This window comes from Dermacentor andersoni, chromosome 9 (assembly GCF_023375885.2).
Source record: "Dermacentor andersoni chromosome 9, qqDerAnde1_hic_scaffold, whole genome shotgun sequence".
NCBI lineage: Eukaryota > Metazoa > Arthropoda > Arachnida > Ixodida > Ixodidae > Dermacentor > Dermacentor andersoni.
This window is the reverse complement of record NC_092822.1, coordinates 112868361-112874052: the sequence shown is the minus strand read 5'-3', so window position 1 is coordinate 112874052 and position 5692 is coordinate 112868361. Positions and strand designations below refer to the sequence as shown.

The window sequence follows — 5692 nt, the reverse complement described above, 5'->3', positions numbered from 1 at the left end:
ATGTGCGTGAACCTTACAATTTGTTCCAAGTGGATATGCTTTGTTAACTTACCGGCTACAATTAGTAAATTGCTGTGTTCTGAAGTTTTTTAAAAGCTAATTAGTTATTATTGTTAAGTAATGTATTATGCGCTTTGATTTCTCATCCAAGTAATGTCTGCCGCTTCAGTTGATCTAGTTCAAGGAGTACTGCAATTGAGCTACCTCAGGTGACTGTCAATTCTGTATAGTCTAAAAAAAACAACCCGCCATATATATATGTATATATAGGCAAGAAAAATCAATATGCACCGAGGTTGGTCTTGGCCTTCGTTGTCTTCTTTATGGCAGTTTCTACAGCTGAGGTTTCAGCCTGTCTGCTGTGCTGCAGGTCATCAACTGTTAAAATGTTTAACAATTATTCAACAGACATACATGATTGGAATGAACAGACTGACATAAACATATAAAGAACTTTCTGAGTTTATGTACTAACAAGGAAGACTACATATAAATGTTGTACTTACACCTCAAAATTTTGTATTGAGCAGCACCTGCTGCGATCTCACTTGTTCTTGAAGGAACATATTGTCTTGTCGGAGCTCCTTGCACCTTTCTTTCCAAAAATTAGTTTTCTTCTTTTCTTCTTTTAATTCTGCCCTCGATATGCGGGAGTCGTCTGAGCTTGAAGAAGATGAACTCACCCACCTTTTTCGCTGCATAAAATTTTTTTTGGTGCTTCACTGAAGCTTCAAAGTGGGAAAAAAAGTGAGTTAACAAGTACTTGCAAGCTTCCTCACAGTTTGTTCCGAGATTTTCGGGACAGCCTGATCCATCTGCTTCTTCAGTATCTGCTTATACCGGTCTTTCTTTGCTGCAGTCCGGTTGACAACAGTTTTTTTGTTTCTTGCTCCCTGCTAAATTTAGCATACACATACTCCAAACATTTAGATAATATCTATTTCATAAATCAGCAGTTAAAAGAAAAAGAAAATTCAGACGGTACAAAAGACTTGCGATCGAACACATGCACTTACAGTGGCCTTTTCAGGTACAGCTTCTTCATCATCGAAGTCTTCATCGATGATCATTTTAGGAATGGGTATTCTTTTCGGTGCTTCCCCAGTTTCTTTCTCTGTAGCTAAAAGTGTAGGTGCGAATATTAGACTAACTCATCGATCAGGGCAGACGATTCCACTTACCTCCAAGTCAAAGTATTTGCGCCCGATAATCTCCAGTGTTGTCGCTATCAACTTGGTCTTCCCAATGTACAACATACACTGTTTTGCTGTCGAAATCCGTCTCGTGCTGCAGATGAAAATCGCGGATGTCATCCACTCGAACGACATACCGGCGAGTGTCATGAGTCAACCGAACTAGGGCATACATATTGCAAAACAAATCGCATGTACACAACGTGCTAAAATGCGTGCTGCACACTACCGACTGGAGACGACTAGAACGGCGTGGATTGTGGATGGCTCAGCTCAGCCACGCACAGCCATCCGACCAAGAGATCTAAATTTGTTTTCGCGCACAAACTGAATATGCAGTGATAACATTATCAAAGAGGTGGCCTAAGTGAGTGAAAATTTTTAACGCAGATTTGGTGCTGGGTATCAAAATAAAAACCTATAACGCTGTTTAGTCGCTTTTGTAATTTAGCTGCTTCATAGCCGACGCAATCCAGATCTTAAGACGTTTGCGCCTATGCACGGGTTTGCAAGTTGTGGCCTCAAATATTTTAGCTCAAGTGCACACTTGGTCTCTTTTTTTTAATTAGTTCGAAATGTTCCGCCGTCATGTCTAAGCGGCGCAAGCTCTATTTGGAGCCATTCTTTGAAGGGAACGAGCTGCCGAGATCAACGGGGTACAGGGCGTCTCGCCCCCTGGCGAACACCAGCGAAGTGCAAAGCGTGATGTCGGACGGTGTTCCTGCTGCTGACGAACCCGCTGGGAATTCAACAGCTTGCATGAACGACTGGTCGAGCGAGGAAGTCAACGAGTGCGAAGATTTTGGGCAGAACGTCCACGAGGAACGCCATGCACAGAACGCAAATGAAAATCGGGAAGGTGAAGATAACGGCTTCCAGTCATTTCCTAGTCTAAGCTCCGATTTCTCGGCAGAAGACATCGTGACCCTAGTCATGGACTTTGCGGTCAACTTTGATTTATCGTGGACACAAGTAGCGCACTTGATGAGGCTAGTCAGTTTTTTACTGAAAAGAAACGGTCTCCCAGACACAAAGTTCCTTTTCGAGAAGTTTGCGGGGATCTCGACTGAAAGCATGGTCTTTCATTTCTACTGTCCTGAATGTGTGTGCCTTCTTGGCGAATGTGACGGAGACCTCAAGAAAAGGAAAGAAATTAAAGCAACATGTGCGCAGTGCAAACAGCTGTATACAGGAGATACCCTTACGGCGCAAGGAAGTTTCTTTGTCAGTCTTCCCATGGGGCAGCAGATTGCTTCAATTCTATCATCTGAAAAAATTTCCAGCGCACTGAAAAACTCTTTAGATGTACTGTCAGATCGTTCGGAGGCCGCCTTCATGGCAGACATTACAGACGGAAGTTTGTATCAGCAGCCACGCAAGGATCTCGGTCTCGGTGCTATGGAATTGACCATGACGATACACTCTGATGGAAGTCCGCTTTTCAACTCGTCAAAGTTTTCAATATGACCCGTTCAGACGATAGTTAATGAGTTGCCTCCAGGATTGCGGTCCAAAAATGTTAGTTGCCATGCTGTGGTACGGCCAGTGCCATCCAGATATGACATTGGTGCTGGAGGCATTTGCCAAGCAAATGGACTCTCTCGTCGAGACTGGGATCAACTGGACGTGTGACAGAGAGACTTTTCACTCAAAAGTGAGTAATTCCTTCTATTTGTTTTTGTAATTTTCATCTAGAAAATGTAAAAGCACATCATCTATCCCTCCACACAATACCACAACCCAAAAATGAAGAAACACATTTAAAAAGTATAAGGGCGATGGGATTGAAAATACTTATTGTTGCACTAGCTTTCTTTTTCTTTTTGGAAGCGCCATTCGTGTAATCTGATTTTTACTGCTGTATAACATGTCAAAAACTAACCAACCTACAAAATAACTTTTTATTTTTAAGGTGAGTCGCAAAATTGAATTGCAATTATTTTTTAGTTAAGTTATTCCAATTAATGATGTTATTGTTGTCGAAAGACCAATTGTCAACACATAAGCTTTTGAGCCAAGTGTAATATACCAGTGTCACACGACCACTTGCAATCGCCATTGAGCCCGATTCGGATAGAAATTCTGGACCACAGTAGGCACCCTCGTGCAGCTTGTGCAAAGGAGCCGACCTTGACCGAGAAATTCTATCCCAACTGGGTTCAATTGCAATTGAAAGTGCACCATTTCAAAACCATATGACAGCTTCTCATTTTTACATCAAAGGCCTTATTTTCCTTTTTCGGTCTTTAAAGGTCTACTGTTTCACTGGTACGGCTGATGCCCCAGCCAGGGCTCTGATGAACACGGTCCAGTATAATGGATACTTTGGGTGTGGCTGGTGTTTACACCCTGGCAAACGCATTGAAGGTAAGCAAACTCCCTTTTATACAAAAACATCTAGCTGACTGCACTTGAATCTGTCTATGGGTTTTACCATCACTGTTTTGCCACTGTAATTTGGTTTCTGCATCCTTATTTCCTCTACACAAATTTGTGTTTTGAGCATTCTTCTTGCGAAGTAGTTTTGCCTCAAGTAAAGGTCAGTGTAAATACCAGCCTTTCTTTTTTTTTCTGGTACAAACTTTTTGAAAGCTTAATGGGAACTTCACATCAGCATGCACTGACGTGGCTGTTGGGAGTCTCACATGTATTCAGGAATATTAATACAAGTTGTAATATGCATTATTAATTGCAGCAAAGGTTTATTTGCCTACCGGTTAGTTTTGTACTTAATTTATTTCCTTTATATTTATTTGGCAGGGACAGTCAAGTATCCTGTCAGCGCCACAGCTGTGCCCGACAGGACTAAAGAAGGAATGATTGAGGACATGGCTGAAGCTCACAGAAGTGGAGTGAATGTTCGGGGAGTGAAGGGGCCATCCCCAGTGATAAACTTGTTGGGATTTGATATTGTGTGGGGCTTCACCCCTGACTACATGCACTGTATTTTGCTTGGAGTGACACGCCAGTTTATGGAATTGTGGTTGTCTGGTGTTGGGGCTCCGCATTACATTGGATCACCTCAATGTGCTAGGACAATTGATCAAAGGCTGTGTGCCATAAAGCCACCACAGTGCATCACACGCCTGCCGAGATCTGTTCAACTGAGAAAGTTTTGGAAGGCAAGTGAGTGGCAGAAGTGGCTTTTATATTTCAGCCTTGTGTGTGTTGATAGAATGTTGCCAGGCAAGTACATGAAGCACTTCAGCCTGCTGGTAAAAGCAGTGTACCTTCTACTTGCAGATACTGTCTCAGCTGAAGACATAAGGCAGAGCACAGAATGCCTTGTGCAATTTGTTGTTAACGTTCAATTCCTTTATTCCAAAAAAGAAATGACATGAAATGTGCATTTATTGCGACATCTTGCAAAAAGTTCTACGATGCAAGGGCCACTTTGGGCACACTCTTGCTTTGATTTTGAAGCAGGAATAGGCAAGATTAAAAAATTCATTACTTCTGCAAAGGGGGTGCCTCATCAGGTGACGAGCAGAGTGCTAATGGCCAACAAAGTTGGTGCCTACAAGGCAACTGCAAGTCGCCAAGTTAGAGATTTTGTGTGCTGGGATATGCGCAAGGACGAATCGCTAGCCCTTTTAGGCAAACCAAGGCTTGTCAGTGTGTCTCTTCGGAGATTAATCGAGGCACAGGTCCCTCAGCAGATCACTGGCCCTGTTGAGGAACACGACGGAGTTTGTATCTCTGGGCATGTGTTCCACATTGAAGAATACCAAAGGCCTGACAGAACCGACTGCACAGCTGTACGACTGCCAAACAATATGCATGCAAAGATACAGCATATTGTCTCAGTGAGCTGCAGCGACAGAAAGAGAATTTACTTCGTATCGAAGAGCTATGTTAGTTCTCTCTCTTTTGGCTAAACAGACATTTCAAGCGTTCAAAAGTGGATGGCAGAGAAGGTCATAGAGGTTGACAAAAAAACAGCTGCATGCCTTTGCATTGAATGTGATGGAATGAAATTTTTTCGCAATCTCGTAAATCGTTTCCAGTAATAAATTTTTTACTTAACTTTTGTTCACATTTCGCTTTTTATGAAATACCTGTAAATATAAGCATAATCTGTGAGTATGCTTGCTATGAGCTTTATACATATTGTTACAGAACAAAATCGGAAGTGCCCTTCCACTCTGTGAAGAAGGATGACCAGCGAAGCTGTGTATGTGGGCCCCTTAATGGCAAACTGCACCTCCGCCGCGGGTCGGCCTGGCATTGCACTATCCTCGGTATCGGCCCACATATGAGGAGTGCTTAATGCCCGCTTCACCTCCGCTCGGGTCGGCAGAGGTGATGCTTAGAACATTTAATGTCATGGTTTTCAGGAAATTAGTATTCAGCAAAGTTTAATCTAGCTACAACATCCCATTTAAAAGTTACAATGTTCGTGTTGTTCCGTTCCTGTGGTTAAATTGTTGAATGTTAATAACAAATGAGTGTTACTTCCTCTAGTATCTTTGAATGTTGCTAATAAATGTTTCCGAAAA

General features: G+C 42.4%; 1 pseudogene; it reads left to right on the top strand.

The window, feature by feature from the left end:
• The first annotated feature begins 1781 nt into the window (after positions 1 to 1781).
• On the top strand, positions 1782 to 5071 carry LOC126528511 (uncharacterized; annotated as a pseudogene).
• Positions 5072 to 5692: the final 621 nt, after the last annotated feature.